Genomic DNA, 21,139 nt, shown 5'->3' with positions numbered 1-21,139 from the left:
AAGCACAGCTTCTACCCCAGGGCCATCCAGGCCCTGAACACAGCAAAGTCCTAGATTCTGGGCCCTGGACAGTCTGGACGGATTGATGGCAGCTGCTGGATTGAAAAAATCAGGTGTAGTGCTGAGGCACAAATATGTACATTTCAAGCCTGCAAACTGCGACACTTTAAATGAATGTGCAATAACACTATGTGCAATATGACAACCCTAGTCGTCTATCTGTACAGTATAGTATAGTGGATAGTGTACATAGCCTTTATTTATGTAAACCAGCTCCTTTCCCTTCTTGTTTTTTCTTTCTTTTTTCTTTCCTAGCACCAGGGGAGCCACCCCTCCTAAATTTCGTTGTTTGGTACCTGTACTATAGCAATGACAATAAAGACCATTCATTCATTCATTCATTCATTCATTCAAATAAACTTGGATTTCATGCATTTCAAGTGGCATATTTGTAATCATGACGATGTAGTCATGTCTAAGAATGCATTTCACCATGTTAATGTTAATTATTGTTAATACATGTTAATTCCCAGTATAGTGAAAATACCACCGCTCATCCGTGATCAGACTTAGCTGGGGTGCTGCAGCTGAAGAGTATCAAATAGAGTGCAAGAAAGCAGCATCTGCACCCTCAAATCTGTGCAAAAAACTATGTTTATTGCAAGCTTTCGGTCCCCAGGCTATCGGACAATGTAAACAACAGCTGTATGACGGGTTTGTATGACGCAGTTTGACGAGGCTGAAAGCGCACAGGGTTGCCAGATGGGATTGACAATTTACAGCCTAAACTTTCTATAACCTCAAAATCAAGTAGCCCATTCGGCGGTAACCCGCCCCATCTGGCAACCCTGGACGCAGCCCTTCAACCCTGGACGCGAAATGCATTTTGGGAAACAGTACCCGAGCTAGTGTCCATCGTAACCGACTTAAATTTTCCCGGAAGTAACTGCTCACATACTAAATTTCTCGCATACTCAAATCTCTAACCCATACTGTACAGTGTGAACGCACTACATACTCAAAATCTACGTCATATCTTGTATGAGTAGTATGCTAGTACGCTATTCCGAACACAGCCTGTGTCTATCTATCCCAGAGTTCCCTGTGTCTATCCCAGAGTTCCCTGTGTCTGAGAGGACATGTGTGTGTCTATCTATCCCAGAGTTCCCTGCTCAGAGAGGACATGTGTGTGTGTATCTATCCCAGAGTTCCCTGCTCCTAGTCGAGGGGAGGGCAGGCCGGAGGGCAGGAGGAGCCGTGCGGCCGTCATGGCCCCTGAGCCAATCAGAGAGGAGCTGCAGGTCATCCGGACTGCCAGCGCCAAGAAGACTGCTGGGTAACCGGCCGCACTTTGGCATGGCAACCACGACGCTTAACTGGCTGCACGTTGGCATGGCAACCACAACGCTTAACTGGCTGCACGTTGGCATGACAACCACGACGCTTAACTGGCTGGCCCAGGGAGACGGGTCTGATAGTTAACCATCTCCTCCCTCCCCCTCCCTCCCCCTCCCTCCCCCTCCCCCTCCCTCCCCCTCCCTCCCCCCCCCCAGGGAGACGGGTCTGATAGTCAAGGCGGTCCAGAGGAACGACTTCCTGAGCCGTCTGGACGAGGAGCAGACCAGCATGATGGTGGAGCTGCTGGTGTCCCGAGACTTCTCCCCCGGGGACCAGGTCATCCGGGAGGGCCAGGAGGGGGACAGCATGTACATCGTAGGAGGTGTGTGTGTGTGTGTGTGTGTGCGCGTGTGTGTGTGTGTGTGTGTGTGTGTGTGTCTATGTTATTGATACAGCTCCCTTCTCAGCACGAATGCACAGGGTGCTTCACAAGACAGAGCAAATCTGAAACATCAATGATGAGACAATGACAAACAGGAAGGAGAGCCAATGAATGGAGGAAAAGAGGGGGGGGGGACAGTTTAACACGAGACATAGCAGCAGGGGGGGGTGAGGCGGGGTGCGTGTCCATATACAGTATGTGTGTGTGAGTCCTTGAATGTCAGAAGAAATGGAAAGAGACCAAACAGTTAGCAGAGCAGCTCAGTATCTGCTGTTATTAAACAGTTAACAGAGCAGCTCAGTATCTGCTGTTATTAAACAGTTAGCAGAGCAGCTCAGTATCTGCTGTTATTAAACAGTTAGCAGAGCAGCTCAGTATCTGCTGTTATTAAACAGTTAACAGAGCAGCTCAGTATCTGCTGTTATTAAACAGTTAGCAGAGCAGCTCAGTATCTGCTGTTATTAAACAGTTAGCAGAGCAGCTCAGTATCTGCTGTTATTGATAACATGAGCTGGAGACTGTCTGTTGTACAGTATTGATACTGTATCTGTCAACCCGCTGGTATCATCATCTGGTGTGAATAACATCCTGTGTGTAGCATAACTGGTTTAATAACATCCTGTGTGCAGCATAACTGGTTGTTAATAACATCCTGTGTGTAGCATAACTGGTTGTTAATAACATCCTGTGTGTAGCATAACTGGTTGAATAACATCCTGTGTGGAGCATAACTGGTTGAATAACATCCTGTGTGCAGCATAACTGGTTGAATAACATCCCGTGTGTAGCATAGCTGGTTATTAATAACATCCTGTGTGTAGCATAACTGGTTGAATAACATCCTGTGTGTAGCATAACTGGTTGAATAACATCCTGTGTGTAGCATAACTGGTTGTTAATAACATCCTGTGTGTAGCATAACTGGTTGTTAATAACATCCTGTGTGTAGCATAACTGGTTGAATAACATCCTGTGTGCAGCATAACTGGTTGTTAATAACATCCTGTGTGTAGCATAACTGGTTGTTAATAACATCCTGTGTGTAGCATAACTGGTTGAATAACATCCTGTGTGGAGCATAACTGGTTGAATAACATCCTTTGTGTAGCATAACTGGTTGTTAATAACATCCTGTGTGTAGCATAACTGGTTGTTAATAACATCCTGTGTGGAGCATAACTGGTTGAATAACATCCTTTGTGTAGCATAACTGGTTGTTAATAACATCCTGTGTGGAGCATAACTGGTTGAATAACATCCTGTGTGTAGCATAACTGGTTGTTAATAACATCCTGTGTGTAGCATAACTGGTCGTTAATAACATCCTGTGTGTAGCATAACTGGTTGTTAATAACATCCTGTGTGTAGCATAACTGGTTGTTGGCTCAGCACTACTGTAACTGACTGTTTTCATAATGTCAGAATGCACTGATAGTATTTATGTCCTTTAGATATTGTACATTTATGTGGATATAAATAAAGCATTTCAAATGTGTGTGACTGGATGACTAGATCTGTGTGTGTGTGTGTGTGTGTGTGTGTGTTTTTAGATCAGTTGAATCCCTCATCCTTCTCTCCTCCCCTCATCCTTCTCTCCTCTCCTCATCCTTCTCTCCTCCCCTCATCCTTCTCTCCTCCCCTCATCCTTCTCTCCTCCCCTCATCCTTCTCTCCTCCCCTCATCCTTCTCTCCTCCCCTCATCCTTCTCTCCTCCCCTCATCCTTCTCTCCTCTCCTCATCCTTCTCTCCTCCCCTCATCCTTCTCTCCTCCCCTCATCCTTCTCTCCTCTCCTCATCCTTCTCTCCTCCCCTCATCCTTCTCTCCTCCCCTCATCCTTCTCTCCTCTCCTCATCCTTCTCTCCTCCCCTCATCCTTCTCTCCTCTCCTCATCCTTCTCTCCTCTCCTCATCCTTCTCTCCTCTCCTCATCCTTCTCTCCTCTCCTCATCCTTCTCTCCTCTCCTCATCCTTCTCTCCTCTCCTCATCCTTCTCTCCTCCCCTCATCCTTCTCTCCTCCCCTCATCCTTCTCTCCTCTCCTCATCCTTCTCTCTTCTCCTCATCCTTCTCTCCTCTCCTCTCCTCATCCTTCTCTCCTCTCCTCATCCTTCTCTCCTCCCCTCATCCTTCTCTCCTCTCCTCATCCTTCTCTCCTCCCCTCATCCTTCTCTCCTCTCCTCATCCTTCTCTCCTCTCCTCATCCTTCTCTCTCCTCTTCTCATCCTTCTCTCCTCTCCTCATCCTTCTCTCCTCCCCTCATCCTTCTCTCCTCTCCTCCCCTCATCCTTCTCTCCTCCCCTCATCCTTCTCTCCTCTCCTCCCTCTCTCCCCGTAGCTGGGCAGCTCCTGGTCACCCAAGCAGGTCGTGTCCTTCGAACTTTGACCTGTGGGGACGTGTTTGGGGAGTTAGCCATCCTGTACAACTGTAAACGCACAGCGACTGTCAAAGGTAAGCTAGCCTACCCTAACCCTAACCCTAATCCTAACCTTAACCCTGACCCTGACCCTGACCCTGTCAAAGGTAAGCTAGCCTACCCTAACGCTAACCTTAACCCTAACCCTAACCCTGACCCTGACCCTGACCCTGACCCTGACCCTGACCCTGTCAAAGGTAAGCTAGCCTACCCTAACCCTAACCCTAACCCTGACCCTGACCCTGTCAAAGGTAAGCTAGCCTACCCTAACCCTAACCCTAACCCTGACCCTGACCCTGTCAAAGGTAAGCTAGCCTACCCTAACCCTAACCCTAACCCTGACCCTGTCAAAGGTAAGCTAGCCTACCCTAACCCTAACCCTGACCCTGACCCTGTCAAAGGTAAGCTAGCCTACCCTAACCCTGACCCTAACCCTGACCCTGACCCTGACCCTGACCCTGACCCTGACCCTGACCCTGTCAAAGGTAAGCTAGCCTACCCTAACCCTAACCCTAACCCTAACCTTAACCCTGACCCTGACTAAGCTCGCCTGCCACATTTACATTCAGGGCGTTTAGCAGACGCCTTTGTCCTAAGCAACTTACAACAATAAACATGTTTAACCAACCACCTTTCAACAACCTGTCTCTCTCTCTCTCTCTCTCTGACTCTCTCTGTCTCTCTCTGTCACTATCTCTCTCTGTCTCTCTCTCTCTGACTTTCTCTGTCTCTCTCTCTCTGACTCTCTCTGACTCTCTCTGTCACTGTCTCTCTCTCTGTCTCTCTCTCTCTCTCTCTGACTCTCTGTCTCTCACTCTGTCTCTCTCTCTCTCTCTCTCTGACTCTCTCTCTCTCTGTCACTGTGTCTCTCTCTCTCTCTGACTCTCTCTGTCTCTATCTCTCTGTCACTGTCTCTCTCTCTGTCTCTCTCTCTCTCTCTCTCTCTGATTCTCTCTCTCTCTGTCTCTCTCTCTCTCTCTCTGACTCTCTCTGACTCTGTCTCTCTCTCTGTCACTGTCTCTCTCTCTGTCTCTCTCTCTCTCTCTGACTCTCTCTCTCTCTGTCTCTCTCTCTCTCTGTCTCTCCCTCCCCCCTCCCCACCTCCCTCCCCCCTAACCCCCTCCTCCTCCCCTCCCCCAAGCTGAGTCTGCGGTGCGTCTGTGGAGCATGGAGCGGCAGACCTACAGAACCATCATGACCAACAAGTCCAAGAAGAAACGCGAGCAGCTGCTAGGCTTCTTGAAGACGTGAGTACACACACACACACACACACACACACACACACACACACCTCTGACTCAGCCCATGTCTCCTGCAGGGCTCGGACACTGAAGGCCCTGGATGACGTCCAGCTGTCCAAGATCATCGACTCCATGGAGGAGGTGGGTACCTGACTAAACCCTGGAGGAGGAGGTGGGCCCCTGACAGGGGAGGTGGGTGGTAGCTTAGTGGCGCTAACCCTCTATGGGTTGCCAGTGGCCAGTCCTGACCTGGAGAAACAGGGTTAGGTTTAATAATAATAAAGCATTTTTCGAGGCTCAAAGACGCTGACGAATACTGTATGGTATCTATGTGGTATCTTAGTATTATTATAACTGACGTTCAGGGTTCAATAAGAAATAAGGACTAATAATAATAACTTAAGTAACTTTTGTTTTCTTCTTCTAGGTGAAGTTCCAGAAGGATGATGTCATCGTCAGAGAGGGGGCAGAAGGCAACACGTTCTACATCATCCTTAAAGGAGAGGTGTGTGTGTGTGTGTGTGCCTGCTAGCTATACACACTAGCTAAACACCTACAGCCTGCTAGCTATATACAGCCTTGTTTACACAGCCTTGTTTACACACAGCCTTGTTTACACAGCGTGTATGTGTGTGTGTGTGTGTGTGTGTGTGTGTGTCTGTGTGTGTGTGTGTGTCTGTGTGTGTGTGTGTGTGTGTGTGTGGTGTGTGTGTGTGTGTGTGTGTCTGTGTGTGTGTGTGTGTGTGTGTGGTGTGTGTGTGTGTGTGTGTCTGTGTGTGTGTGTGTATGTGTGTGTGTGTGTGTGTGTGTGTGTGTGTATGTGTGTGTGTGTGTGTGTGTGTATGTGTGTGTGTGTGTGTGGTGTGTGTGTATGTGTGTGTGTGTGTGTGTGTGTGGTGTGTGTGTGTGTGTGTGTGTGTGTGTGTGTGTATGTGTGTGTGTGTGTGTGTGTGTGTGTGGTGTGTGTGTGTGTGTGTGTGTGTATGTGTGTGTGTGTGTGTGTGTGTGTGTGTGTGGTGTGTGTGTATGTGTGTGTGTGTGTGTGTGTGTGTGTGTGTGTGTGTATGTGTGTGTGTGTGTGTGTGTGTGTGTGTGTGTGTGGTGTGTGTGTATGTGTGTGTGTGTGTGTGTGGTGTGTGTGTGTGTGTATGTGTGTGTGTGTGTGTGTGTATGTGTGTGTGTGTGTGTGGTGTGTGTGTATGTGTGTGTGTGTGTGTGTGTGTGTGTGTGGTGTGTGTGTGTGTGTGTATGTGTGTGTGTGTGTATGTGTGTGTGTGTGTGTGTGTGTGTGTATGTGTGTGTGTGTGTGTGTGTATGTGTGTGTGTGTGTGTGTGTGTGTGTGTGTGGTGTGTGTGTGTGTGTGTGTGTGTGTGTGTGTGTGTAGGTGCTGGTCAGTAAGAAGGTGGACGGGCAGCAGAAGCGGCTCCGCAGGATGGGCGCCGGGGAACACTTTGGGGAGCTGGCGCTCATACGGTAACCATGCCAACGACCTGGGGCTGTAGGCTGTTGTACGGTAACCATGCCAACGACCTGGGGCTGTAGACTGCTGTATGGTAACCATGGCAACCGCGGTACCTGAGTCTGTACTGTTGTGTTACATCATCAAGGTGTTACATGTTAAAGGGTCCGGGTATGCAACCGTAGGTCACAAGGTTCCCTTTACTTACAGATATAGATATAGAGATACTAGATACAGATATAGATATAGAGATAGATATACTAGATATAGAGATACTAGATACAGATATAGATATAGAGATAGATATACTAGATATAGAGATACTAGATATAGATATACTAGATACTAGATACAGATATAGAGATACTAGATACAGATACAGATATAGATAGAGAAATACTAGATATAGATATAGAGATACTAGATACAGATGCTGTTCTAGATGGAGTATCTCTATAGATGCTGTTCTAGATAGCGTATCTCTATAGATGCTGTTCTAGATAGCGTATCTCTATAGATGCTGTTCTAGATAGCGTATCTCTATAGATGCTGTTCTAGATGGCGTATCTCTATAGCTGCTGTTCTAGATGGAGTATCTCTATAGATGCTGTTCTAGATGGAGTATCTCTATAGATGCTGTTCTAGATGGCGTATCTCTATAGATGCTGTTCTAGATGGAGTATCTCTATAGATGCTGTTCTAGATAGCGTATCTCTATAGATGCTGTTCTAGATAGCGTATCTCTATAGATGCTGTTCTAGATGGCGTATCTCTATAGATGCTGTTCTAGATGGCGTATCTCTATAGATGCTGTTCTAGATGGCGTATCTCTATAGCTGCTGTTCTAGATGGCGTATCTCTATAGATGCTGTTCTAGATGGCGTATCTCTATAGATGCTGTTCTAGATGACGTATCTCTATAGATGCTGTTCTAGATGGCGTATCTCTATAGGTGCTGTTCTAGATGGCGTATCTCTATAGATGCTGTTCTAGATGGCGTATCTCTATAGGTGCTGTTCTAGATGACGTATCTCTGCAGCCTAACAGTCAGCGTGGTGCAGCTCAAGTTAATCAGCTGCTGTGATAAAGGGCAGCGCCTCTCTGTGTGTGTGTGTGTGTGTGTGTGTGTATCTATCTGTGTGTGTGTGTGTGTGTGTGTGTGTGTGTGTGTGTGTGTGTGTGTGTGTGTGTGTATCTATCTGTGTGTGTGTGTGTGTGTGTGTGTGTATCTATCTGTGTGTGTGTGTGTGTGTGTGTGTGTGTGTGTGTGTGTGTTTCAGGGAGGGTTTCTCCGCACCGCCACCTGCACCGCTGCCGGCCCCGTCACCTGCTTCTCCATCGACAAGGAGTGAGTCATCCTCCTCCCCTCCTCCCCTCCTCTCCTCCCCTCCTCCGCTCCTCCTCTCCTCCTCTCCTCCCCTCCTCCTCTCCTCCTCTCCTCTCCTCCTCTCCTCTACTCTCCTCCTCTCCTCCTCCTCCTCTCCTCTCCTCCTCTCCTCCTCTCCTCCTCCTCCGCTCCTCCTCCTCTCCTCCTCTCCTCCCCTCTTCCTCTCCTCCTCTCCTCCTCTCCTCTACTCTCCTCCTCTCCTCCTCCTCCTCCTCCTCTCCTCCTCCTCCTCTCCTCCTCTCCTCTCCTCTCCTCTCCTCCTCTCCTCCTCCTCCTCTTCCTCTCCTCTCCTCTCCTCTCCTCCTCCTCCTCCTCCTCTCCTCCTCCTCCTCTCCTCCTCTCCTCCTCTCCTCCTCCTCCTCTCCTCCTCCTCTCCTCCTCCTCCTCCTCCTCTCATCCTCTCCTCTCCTCTCCTCCTCTCCTCCTCTCCTCCTGTCCTCCTCTCCTCTCCTCACCTCCTCTCCTCCTCTCCTCTCCTCCTCTCCTCTCCTCCTCTCCTCCTCTCCTCCTCTCCTCTTCTCCTCTCCTCCTCTCCTCTCCCCCTCTCCTCCTCTCCTCCTCTCCTCCTATCCTCCTCTCCTCCTCTTCCTCTCCTCCTCCTCCTCTCCTCCTCTCCTCCTCTCCTCCACCTCTCCTCCTCTCCACCTCCTCCTCCTCCTCTCCTCCTCCTCTCCCTCCTCTCCTCCTCCTCTCCTCCTCCTCCCCTCCTCTCCTCCTCCTCTCCTCCTCCTCTCCTCCTCTCTCCTCCTCCTCTCCTCCTCTTCCTCTCCTCCTCCTCCTCTCCTCATCTCCTCCTCTCCTCCACCTCCTCCTCTTCCTCTCCTCCTCCTCCTCTCCTCCTCTCCTCCTCTCCTCCACCTCTCCTCCTCTCCTCCTCTCCTCCTCACCTCCTCTCCTCCTCTCCTCTCCTCCTCTCCTCCTCCTCTCCTCCTCTCCTCTCCTCCTCTCCTCTCCTCCTCTCATCTCCTCCTCCTCCTCTCCTCCTCCTCTCCTCCTCCTCCACCTCCAGGTCTTGGGCTGAACATGTGTCTGTGTCTGTGAAACTGATTGATTGATCTGATGTGTTCCTCTCCTAGGGGTGTTTGAGGAGACCATCCCCATAGAACACCTGGAGCTGCACGATGAGTAAGTTACCCTAACCTCACCCTAACCTCACCCTAACCTCACCCTAACTCTTACGCCTCACCTTAACCTCACCCTAACCTCACCCTAACCTCACCCTAACCTCACCCTAACCTCACCCTAACCTCACCCTCACCCTAACCTCACCCTAACCTCACCCTAACCTCACCCTAACCTCACCCTAACCTCACCCTAACCTCACCCTAACCTCACCCTAACCTCACCCTCACCTCACCCTCACCTTAACCTCACCCCTAACCTCACCCTAACCTTACCCTCACCCTAACCTTACCCTAACCTCACCCTAACCTCACCCTCACCTCACCCTAACCTCACCCTAACCTTACCCTAACCTCACCCCTCACCCTAACCTCACCCTAACCTCACCCCTAACCTCACCCTAACCTCACCCTCACCTCACCCTCACCTTAACCTCACCTTAACCTCACCCTAACCTCACCCTAACCTTAACCTCACCCTAACCTCACCCTAACCTCACCCTAACCTCACCCTAACCTCACCCTTGTTACAATAGGATCTTTTAGTTCAGTAAAAGAAAAGGGATGTTACAATAGGATTGTATTAAAACATAAGGTGTGGTGGGTTAACATTAATCACCCCCGGAACTAATAGTTGGGAGTATTGTTCCGTACGGAGGGTTAAGTGGGTGGTACTCAGTTTTAGTTCCTGTTTTTGAAGTGTGTGGTAGCAACGTGTTCATGTCTGTTAATAAACGTCTAGCTGTGACATTTGATACGCCGCCTCCGACTCCCGTCTCTCGCGGCACTACATTGGTGACCCCGACGTCAGTCCCGTTGAAGTATCCGAGACTGAACCGAACATGGCAAATAACGCCGTTTTTCTCAAATTGCCGGAGTTTTGGGAGACGTCCGCGGCAGCATGGTTCGCACAGACGGAGGCGCAGTTCGCCCTCCGTGGGATTGCAGACGACGCTGCACGCTACTACCATGTCGTCTCGGCTCTGGGGAGCTCCACTGCAGCCAGAACGGTGGGCTTCATTACAGCTCCCCCTGCCCTGAATAAATATACAGCGTTTAAGACTCTCCTCCTCAGGACCTTCGGACTATCACGGTCAGAACGAGCCCGACGTCTGTTCGCAATTCAGGGGCTGGGAGACAGCAAGCCTTCCCAGCACATGGACATGATGCTGAACCTACTGGGTACGGAAGAACCAAATTTTCTTTTTATTGAACTGTTTCTTCGGCACATGCCTGCACATGTACAGACGGCGCTCGCTAATACGACTATTACGGAACCCCGTGAGTTAGCAGAGGAGGCTGACCGCTTCTTCCTAGCTACCCAGCGTTTTGCCCCTGAAGTGCTAGCCCCGACACACAATTACACTCCCCCTGGCAGAGACAGGCTAGCTAACAAGGGCCCACCTACCACCGATAGCCGTACTAGCCCAGGCATGTGCTATTTCCACTCACGCTTTGGCGCGAAGGCGAAGAGGTGCCGCTCCCCTTGCAACTACGGCTCGGCGGGAAACGGCAAAGCCTGCGTTCTGTAGTGGCTATGAGCGTGGGCACAGCAAACCAGCTACTGTTCATCAGAGACACTCTCTCCGGGTGCAAATTCCTCTGTGACACCGGTGCTCAGAGGAGCGTCCTGCCTGCGACAGTGGATGACACCGCCAGGGGAGGTCATGGCCCACATTTAAAGTCCGCAAACGACACCCCCATCCGCACCTATGGCACGAAAGCTGTAGACCTATGTTTCGGGGGTCAGCGGTTTACATGGGAATTCGTCACGGCCGACATCTCTTTCCCCCTCCTCAGAGACATGCCATTCCTATTCGTCTATTTGGACGACATCCTCGTTGCCAGCTCCTCGGTGGAAGAGCATCTGGCACATCTCCGAGACCTCTTCACGAGGCTCAGCCAGGGACTCAGATTCTTTTATTTCTTACATTTGTTTCTCTACTTTCATTGTATTTTTTTTCCGCTGTTTTATCTACTTCCCCTGCCTTCATATACATGTTATGTTTGTATGTTTTCATCCTGTTGTAAAGCACTTTGAGCTGCACTTCTTGTATGAAAGGTGCTGTAGAAATAAAGCTTTACTTACTTACTCCCTCCCTCCCTCTCTCCCTCCCTCCCTCTCTGTGTTTCAGCTCCAAGGTGCTGGAGGAGACTGCTGCCCCAGAAAAGACCACGTAAGAGAACTAACTAACTAACTACCAAACTAACTAACTACCTAACTACCAAACTAACTAACTACCTTACTAACTAACTAACTAACTAACTAACTAACTACCTAACGAACTAACTAACTAACTAACTAACTAACTACCTAACTACCTAACTAACTACCTAACTAACTACCTAACTACCTAACTAACTAACTAACTAACTAACGAACGAACGAACGAACGAACGAACTAACGAACTAATGAACTAACTAACTAACTAACCTACCTACCTACCTACCTACCAACCTACCTACCTACCTACCTAACTAACTAACTAAAGATGAGGTTAGTAAGATGAGGTAAACTATAAAGATGATGTTAGTAAGATGATGTTAGTAAGATGATGTTAGTAAGATGAGGTGAACTATAAAGATGATGTTAGTAAGATGAGGTGAACTATAAAGATGATGTTAGTAAGATGATGTTAGTAAGATGAGGTAAACTATAAAGATGATGTTAGTAAGATAAGGTGAATGAAAAAACGTTGTTTAAGTGGTGACTTGTCTTGGACCTATGTGCTGCTGTATACATGTGCTGCAGGGGAGGGGAGGCTGGGGGAGGTAGACATCGGAGGACAGGGGAGGCTGGGGGAGGTAGACATCGGAGGACAGGGGAGGCTGGGGGAGGTAGACATCGGAGGACAGGGGAGGCTGGGGGAGGTAGACATCGGAGGACAGGGGAGGCTGGGGGAGGTAGACATCGGAGGACAGGGGAGGCTGGGGGAGGTAGACATCGGAGGACAGGGGAGGCTGGGGGAGGTAGACATCGGAGGACAGGGGAGGCTGGGGGAGGTAGACATCGGAGGACAGGGGAGGCTGGGGGAGGTAGACATCGGAGGACAGGGGAGGCTGGGGGAGGTAGACATCGGAGGACAGGGGAGGCTGGGGGAGGTAGACATCGGAGGACAGGGGAGGCTGGGGGAGGTAGACATCGGAGGACAGGGGAGGCTGGGGGAGGTAGACATGGGAGGACAGGGGAGGCTGGGGGAGGTAGACATCGGAGGACAGGGGAGGCTGGGGAGGTAGACATCGGAGGACAGGGGAGGCTGGGGGAGGTAGACATCGGAGGACAGGGAGGCTGGGGGAGGTAGACATCGGAGGACAGGGGAGGCTGGGGGAGGTAGACATCGGAGGACAGGGGAGGCTGGGGGAGGTAGACATCGGAGGACAGGGAGGCTGGGGGAGGTAGACATCGGAGGACAGGGGAGGCTGGGGAGGTAGACATGGGAGGACAGGGGAGGCTGGGGAGGTAGACATCGGAGGACAGGGGAGGCTGGGGGAGGTAGACATCGGAGGACAGGGGAGGCTGGGGGAGGTAGACATCGGAGGACAGGGGAGGCTGGGGGAGGTAGACATCGGAGGACAGGGGAGGCTGGGGGAGGTAGACATCGGAGGACAGGGGAGGCTGGGGGAGGTAGACATCGGAGGACAGGGGAGGCTGGTGGAGGTAGACATCGGAGGACAGGGGAGGCTGGGGGAGGTAGACATCGGAGGACAGGGGAGGCTGGGGGAGGTAGACATCGGAGGACAGGGGAGGCTGGGGGAGGTAGACATCGGAGGACAGGGGAGGCTGGGGGAGGTAGACATCGGAGGACAGGGGAGGCTGGGGAGGTAGACATCGGAGGACAGGGGAGGCTGGGGGAGGTAGACATCGGAGGACAGGGGAGGCTGGGGGAGGTAGACATCGGAGGACAGGGGAGGCTGGGGGAGGTAGACATCGGAGGACAGGGGAGGCTGGGGGAGGTAGACATCGGAGGACAGGGGAGGCTGGGGGAGGTAGACATCGGAGGACAGGGGAGGCTGGGGGAGGTAGACATCGGAGGACAGGGGAGGCTGGGGGAGGTAGACATGGGAGGACAGGGAGGCTGGGGGAGGTAGACATGGGAGGACAGGGGAGGCTGGGGGAGGTAGACATCGGAGGACAGGGGAGGCTGGGGGAGGTAGACATGGGAGGACAGGGGAGGCTGGGGGAGGTAGACATCGGAGGACAGGGGAGGCTGGGGAGGTAGACATCGGAGGACAGGGGAGGCTGGGGGAGGTAGACATCGGAGGACAGGGGAGGCTGGGGGAGGTAGACATCGGAGGACAGGGGAGGCTGGGGGAGGTAGACATCGGAGGACAGGGGAGGCTGGGGGAGGTAGACATCGGAGGACAGGGGAGGCTGGGGGAGGTAGACATCGGAGGACAGGGGAGGCTGGGGAGGTAGACATCGGAGGACAGGGGAGGCTGGGGGAGGTAGACATCGGAGGACAGGGGAGGCTGGGGGAGGTAGACATCGGAGGACAGGGGAGGCTGGGGGAGGTAGACATCGGAGGACAGGGGAGGCTGGGGGAGGTAGACATCGGAGGACAGGGGAGGCTGGGGGAGGTAGACATCGGAGGACAGGGGAGGCTGGGGGAGGTAGACATCGGAGGACAGGGGAGGCTGGGGGAGGTAGACATGGGAGGACAGGGGAGGCTGGGGGAGGTAGACATCGGAGGACAGGGGAGGCTGGGGGAGGTAGACATCGGAGGACAGGGGAGGCTGGGGAGGTAGACATCGGAGGACAGGGGAGGCTGGGGGAGGTAGACATCGGAGGACAGGGGAGGCTGGGGGAGGTAGACATCGGAGGACAGGGGTCGAGGGACAGAGGGGAGGCTGGGGGAGGTAGACATCGGAGGACAGGGGAGGCTGGGGAGGTAGACATCGGAGGACAGGGGAGGCTGGGGGAGGTAGACATCGGAGGACAGGGAGGCTGGGGGAGGTAGACATCGGAGGACAGGGGAGGCTGGGGGAGGTAGACATCGGAGGACAGGGGAGGCTGGGGGAGGTAGACATCGGAGGACAGGGGAGGCTGGGGGAGGTAGACATCGGAGGACAGGGGAGGCTGGGGGAGGTAGACATCGGAGGACAGGGGAGGCTGGGGGAGGTAGACATCGGAGGACAGGGGAGGCTGGGGGAGGTAGACATCGGAGGACAGGGGAGGCTGGGGGAGGTAGACATCGGAGGACAGGGGAGGCTGGGGGAGGTAGACATCGGAGGACAGGGGAGGCTGGGGAGGTAGACATCGGAGGACAGGGGAGGCTGGGGGAGGTAGACATCGGAGGACAGGGGAGGCTGGGGGAGGTAGACATCGGAGGACAGGGGAGGCTGGGGGAGGTAGACATCGGAGGACAGGGGAGGCTGGGGGAGGTAGACATCGGAGGACAGGGGAGGCTGGGGGAGGTAGACATCGGAGGACAGGGGAGGCTGGGGGAGGTAGACATCGGAGGACAGGGGAGGCTGGGGAGGTAGACATCGGAGGACAGGGGAGGCTGGGGGAGGTAGACATCGGAGGACAGGGGAGGCTGGGGGAGGTAGACATCGGAGGACAGGGGAGGCTGGGGGAGGTAGACATCGGAGGACAGGGGAGGCTGGGGGAGGTAGACATCGGAGGACAGGGGAGGCTGGGGGAGGTAGACATCGGAGGACAGGGGAGGCTGGGGGAGGTAGACATCGGAGGACAGGGGAGGCTGGGGGAGGTAGACATCGGAGGACAGGGGAGGCTGGGGGAGGTAGACATCGGAGGACAGGGGAGGCTGGGGGAGGTAGACATCGGAGGACAGGGGAGGCTGGGGGAGGTAGACATCGGAGGACAGGGGAGGCTGGGGGAGGTAGACATCGGAGGACAGGGGAGGCTGGGGGAGGTAGACATCGGAGGACAGGGGAGGCTGGGGGAGGTAGACATCGGAGGACAGGGGAGGCTGGGGGAGGTAGACATCGGAGGACAGGGGAGGCTGGGGAGGTAGACATCGGAGGACAGGGGAGGCTGGGGGAGGTAGACATCGGAGGACAGGGGAGGCTGGGGGAGGTAGACATCGGAGGACAGGGAGGCTGGGGGAGGTAGACATCGGAGGACAGGGGAGGCTGGGGGAGGTAGACATCGGAGGACAGGGGAGGCTGGGGGAGGTAGACATCGGAGGACAGGGGAGGCTGGGGGAGGTAGACATCGGAGGACAGGGGAGGCTGGGGGAGGTAGACATCGGAGGACAGGGGAGGCTGGGGGAGGTAGACATCGGAGGACAGGGGAGGCTGGGGGAGGTAGACATCGGAGGACAGGGGAGGCTGGGGGAGGTAGACATCGGAGGACAGGGGAGGCTGGGGGAGGTAGACATCGGAGGACAGGGGAGGCTGGGGGAGGTAGACATCGGAGGACAGGGGAGGCTGGGGGAGGTAGACATCGGAGGACAGGGGAGGCTGGGGGAGGTAGACATCGGAGGACAGGGGAGGCTGGGGGAGGTAGACATGGGAGGACAGGGGAGGCTGGGGGAGGTAGACATGGGAGGACAGGGGAGGCTGGGGGAGGTAGACATGGGAGGACAGGGGAGGCTGGGGGAGGTAGACATGGGAGGACAGGGGAGGCTGGGGGAGGTAGACATCGGAGGACAGGGGAGGCTGGGGGAGGTAGACATCGGAGGACAGGGGAGGCTGGGGGAGGTAGACATCGGAGGACAGGGGAGGCTGGGGGAGGTAGACATCGGAGGACAGGGGAGGCTGGGGGAGGTAGACATGGGAGGACAGGGGAGGCTGGGGGAGGTAGACATCGGAGGACAGGGGAGGCTGGGGGAGGTAGACATCGGAGGACAGGGGAGGCTGGGGGAGGTAGACATGGGAGGACAGGGGAGGCTGGGGGAGGTAGACATCGGAGGACAGGGGAGGCTGGGGGAGGTAGACATCGGAGGACAGGGGAGGCTGGGGGAGGTAGACATGGGAGGACAGGGGAGGCTGGGGGAGGTAGACATGGGAGGACAGGGGAGGCTGGGGGAGGTAGACATCGGAGGACAGGGGAGGCTGGGGAGGTAGACATCGGAGGACAGGGGAGGCTGGGGGAGGTAGACATCGGAGGACAGGGGAGGCTGGGGGAGGTAGACATCGGAGGACAGGGGAGGCTGGGGGAGGTAGACATGGGAGGACAGGGGAGGCTGGGGGAGGTAGACATCGGAGGACAGGGGAGGCTGGGGAGGTAGACATCGGAGGACAGGGGAGGCTGGGGGAGGTAGACATCGGAGGACAGGGGAGGCTGGGGGAGGTAGACATCGGAGGACAGGGGAGGCTGGGGGAGGTAGACATCGGAGGACAGGGGAGGCTGGGGGAGGTAGACATCGGAGGACAGGGGAGGCTGGGGAGGTAGACATCGGAGGACAGGGGAGGCTGGGGGAGGTAGACATGGGAGGACAGGGGAGGCTGGGGGAGGTAGACATGGGAGGACAGGGGAGGCTGGGGGAGGTAGACATCGGAGGACAGGGGAGGCTGGGGGAGGTAGACATCGGAGGACAGGGGAGGCTGGGGGAGGTAGACATCGGAGGCTCATTCTAAAACATGGAATCAGGAAGGATTCAAGGATCAAACCTGCATTACAGTGAGCCTGTCCTCCGATGTCTACCTCCCCCAGCCTCCCCTGTCCTCCCATGTCTACCTCCCCCAGCCTCCCCTGTCCTCCGATGTCTACCTCCCCCAGCCTCCCCTGTCCTCCCATGTCTACCTCCCCCAGCCTCCCCTGTCCTCCGATGTCTACCTCCCCCAGCCTCCCCTGTCCTCCCATGTCTACCTCCCCCAGCCTCCCCTGTCCTCCGATGTCTACCTCCCCCAGCCTCCCCTGTCCTCCGATGTCTACCTCCCCCAGCCTCCCCTGTCCTCCCATGTCTACCTCCCCCAGCCTCCCCTGTCCTCCGATGTCTACCTCCCCCAGCCTCCCCTGTCCTCCCATGTCTACCTCCCCCAGCCTCCCCTGTCCTCCGATGTCTACCTCCCCCAGCCTCCCCTGTCCTCCGATGTCTACCTCCCCCAGCCTCCCCTGTCCTCCGATGTCTACCTCCCCCAGCCTCCCCTGTCCTCCGATGTCTACCTCCCCCAGCCTCCCCTGTCCTCCGATGTCTACCTCCCCCAGCCTCCCCTGTCCTCCGATGTCTACCTCCCCCAGCCTCCCCTGTCCTCCGATGTCTACCTCCCCCAGCCTCCCCTGTCCTCCGATGTCTACCTCCCCCAGCCTCCCCTGTCCTCCGATGTCTACCTCCCCCAGCCTCCCCTGTCCTCCGATGTCTACCTCCCCCAGCCTCCCCTGTCCTCCGATGTCTACCTCCCCCAGCCTCCCCTGTCCTCCGATGTCTACCTCCCCCAGCCTCCCCTGTCCTCCGATGTCTACCTCCCCCAGCCTCCCCTGTCCTCCGATGTCTACCTCCCCCAGCCTCCCCTGTCCTCCCATGTCTACCTCCCCCAGCCTCCCCTGTCCTCCGATGTCTACCTCCCCCAGCCTCCCCTGTCCTCCGATGTCTACCTCCCCCAGCCTCCCCTGTCCTCCGATGTCTACCTCCCCCAGCCTCCCCTGTCCTCCGATGTCTACCTCCCCCAGCCTCCCCTGTCCTCCGATGTCTACCTCCCCCAGCCTCCCCTGTCCTCCGATGTCTACCTCCCCCAGCCTCCCCTGTCCTCCGATGTCTACCTCCCCCAGCCTCCCCTGTCCTCCGATGTCTACCTCCCCAGCCTCCCCTGTCCTCCGATGTCTACCTCCCCCAGCCTCCCCTGTCCTCCGATGTCTACCTCCCCCAGCCTCCCCTGTCCTCCGATGTCTACCTCCCCCAGCCTCCCCTGTCCTCCGATGTCTACCTCCCCCAGCCTCCCCTGTCCTCCGATGTCTACCTCCCCCAGCCTCCCCTGTCCTCCGATGTCTACCTCCCCCAGCCTCCCCTGTCCTCCGATGTCTACCTCCCCCAGCCTCCCCTGTCCTCCGATGTCTACCTCCCCCAGCCTCCCCTGTCCTCCGATGTCTACCTCCCCCAGCCTCCCCTGTCCTCCGATGTCTACCTCCCCCAGCCTCCCCTGTCCTCCGATGTCTACCTCCCCCAGCCTCCCCTGTCCTCCGATGTCTACCTCCCCCAGCCTCCCCTGTCCTCCGATGTCTACCTCCCCCAGCCTCCCCTGTCCTCCGATGTCTACCTCCCCCAGCCTCCCCTGTCCTCCGATGTCTACCTCCCCCAGCCTCCCCTGTCCTCCGATGTCTACCTCCCCCAGCCTCCCCTGTCCTCCCTACCTCCCCCAGCCTCCCCTGTCCTCCGATGTCTACCTCCCCCAGCCTCCCCTGTCCTCCGATGTCTACCTCCCCCAGCCTCCCCTGTCCTCCGATGTCTACCTCCCCAGCCTCCCCTGTCCTCCGATGTCTACCTCCCCCAGCCTCCCCTGTCCTCCGATGTCTACCTCCCCCAGCCTCCCCTGTCCTCCGATGTCTACCTCCCCCAGCCTCCCCTGTCCTCCGATGTCTACCTCCCCCAGCCTCCCCTGTCCTCCGATGTCTACCTCCCCCAGCCTCCCCTGTCCTCCGATGTCTACCTCCCCCAGCCTCCCCTGTCCTCCGATGTCTACCTCCCCCAGCCTCCCCTGTCCTCCGATGTCTACCTCCCCAGCCTCCCCTGTCCTCCGATGTCTACCTCCCCCAGCCTCCCCTGTCCTCCGATGTCTACCTCCCCCAGCCTCCCCTGTCCTCCGATGTCTACCTCCCCCAGCCTCCCCTGTCCTCCGATGTCTACCTCCCCCAGCCTCCCCTGTCCTCCGATGTCTACCTCCCCCAGCCTCCCCTGTCCTCCGATGTCTACCTCCCCCAGCCTCCCCTGTCCTCCGATGTCTACCTCCCCCAGCCTCCCCTGTCCTCCGATGTCTACCTCCCCCAGCCTCCCCTGTCCTCCGATGTCTACCTCCCCCAGCCTCCCCTGTCCTCCGATGTCTACCTCCCCCAGCCTCCCCTGTCCTCCGATGTCTACCTCCCCCAGCCTCCCCTGTCCTCCGATGTCTACCTCCCCCAGCCTCCCCTGTCCTCCGATGTCTACCTCCCCCAGCCTCCCCTGTCCTCCGATGTCTACCTCCCCCAGCCTCCCCTGTCCTCCGATGTCTACCTCCCCCAGCCTCCCCTGTCCTCCGATGTCTACCTCCCCCAGCCTCCCCTGTCCTCCGATGTCTACCTCCCCCAGCCTCCCCTGTCCTCCGATGTCTACCTCCCCCAGCCTCCCCTGTCCTCCGATGTCTACCTCCCCCAGCCTCCCCTGTCCTCCGATGTCTACCTCCCCCAGCCTCCCCTGTCCTCCGATGTCTACCTCCCCCAGCCTCCCCTGTCCTCCGATGTCTACCTCCCCCAGCCTCCCCTGTCCTCCGATGTCTACCTCCCCCAGCCTCCCCTGTCCTCCGATGTCTACCTCCCCCAGCCTCCCCTGTCCTCCGATGTCTACCTCCCCCAGCCTCCCCTGTCCTCCGATGTCTACCTCCCCCAGCCTCCCCTGTCCTCCGATGTCTACCTCCCCCAGCCTCCCTGTCCTCCGATGTCTACCTCCCCCAGCCTCCCCTGTCCTCCGATGTCTACCTCCCCCAGCCTCCCCTGTCCTCCGATGTCTACCTCCCCCAGCCTCCCCTGTCCTCCGATGTCTACCTCCCCCAGCCTCCCCTGTCCTCCGATGTCTACCTCCCCCAGCCTCCCCTGTCCTCCGATGTCTACCTCCCCCAGCCTCCCCTGTCCTCCGATGTCTACCTCCCCCAGCCTCCCCTGTCCTCCGATGTCTACCTCCCCCAGCCTCCCCTGTCCTCCGATGTCTACCTCCCCCAGCCTCCCCTGTCCTCCGATGTCTACCTCCCCCAGCCTCCCCTGTCCTCCGATGTCTACCTCCCCCAGCCTCCCCTGTCCTCCGATGTCTACCTCCCCCAGCCTCCCCTGTCCTCCGATGTCTACCTCCCCCAGCCTCCCCTGTCCTCCGATGTCTACCTCCCCCAGCCTCCCTGTCCTCCGATGTCTACCTCCCCCAGCCTCCCCTGTCCTCCGATGTCTACCTCCCCCAGCCTCCCCTGTCCTCCGATGTCTACCTCCCCCAGCCTCCCCTGTCCTCCGATGTCTACCTCCCCCAGCCTCCCCTGTCCTCCGATGTCTACCTCCCCCAGCCTCCCCTGTCCTCCGATGTCTACCTCCCCCAGCCTCCCCTGTCCTCCGATGTCTACCTCCCCCAGCCTCCCCTGTCCTCCGATGTCTACCTCCCCCAGCCTCCCCTGTCCTCCGATGTCTACCTCCCCCAGCCTCCCCTGTCCTCCGATGTCTACCTCCCCCAGCCTCCCCTGTCCTCCGATGTCTACCTCCCCCAGCCTCCCCTGTCCTCCGATGTCTACCTCCCCCAGCCTCCCCTGTCCTCCGATGTCTACCTCCCCCAGCCTCCCCTGTCCTCCGATGTCTACCTCCCCCAGCCTCCCCTGTCCTCCGATGTCTACCTCCCCCAGCCTCCCCTGTCCTCCGATGTCTACCTCCCCCAGCCTCCCCTGTCCTCCGATGTCTACCTCCCCCAGCCTCCCCTGTCCTCCGATGTCTACCTCCCCCAGCCTCCCCTGTCCTCCGATGTCTACCTCCCCCAGCCTCCCCTGTCCTCCGATGTCTACCTCCCCCAGCCTCCCCTGTCCTCCGATGTCTACCTCCCCCAGCCTCCCCTGTCCTCCGATGTCTACCTCCCCCAGCCTCCCCTGTCCTCCGATGTCTACCTCCCCCAG

At 56.4% G+C, this 21,139-nt stretch overlaps 1 pseudogene across 1 annotated transcript in view; it reads left to right on the top strand.

The window, feature by feature from the left end:
- The window catches only part of LOC308175585 (cGMP-dependent protein kinase 2-like), an 18,972-nt pseudogene extending 7,389 nt beyond the window's left edge, over window positions 1–11,583 (top strand). The window contains exons 4-13 of the transcript in view: window positions 1,223–1,336; window positions 1,554–1,720; window positions 4,115–4,228; window positions 5,335–5,440; window positions 5,512–5,575; window positions 5,862–5,939; window positions 6,820–6,908; window positions 8,175–8,242; window positions 9,358–9,406; window positions 11,538–11,583. The product of the transcript in view is annotated as a cGMP-dependent protein kinase 2-like (transcript). The remainder of the gene's footprint in view (window positions 1–1,222; window positions 1,337–1,553; window positions 1,721–4,114; window positions 4,229–5,334; window positions 5,441–5,511; window positions 5,576–5,861; window positions 5,940–6,819; window positions 6,909–8,174; window positions 8,243–9,357; window positions 9,407–11,537) is intronic.
- The last annotated feature ends 9,556 nt before the right edge of the window (window positions 11,584–21,139 follow it).

The sequence above is a fragment of the Nansenia antarctica genome, assembly GCF_963989245.1.
Source record: "Nansenia antarctica genome assembly, contig: SCAFFOLD_321, whole genome shotgun sequence".
Taxonomy (NCBI): Eukaryota; Metazoa; Chordata; class Actinopteri; order Argentiniformes; family Microstomatidae; genus Nansenia; species Nansenia antarctica.
The sequence above is the reverse complement of the archived record's forward strand: the minus strand, read 5'-3'. Positions and strand labels throughout refer to the sequence as shown.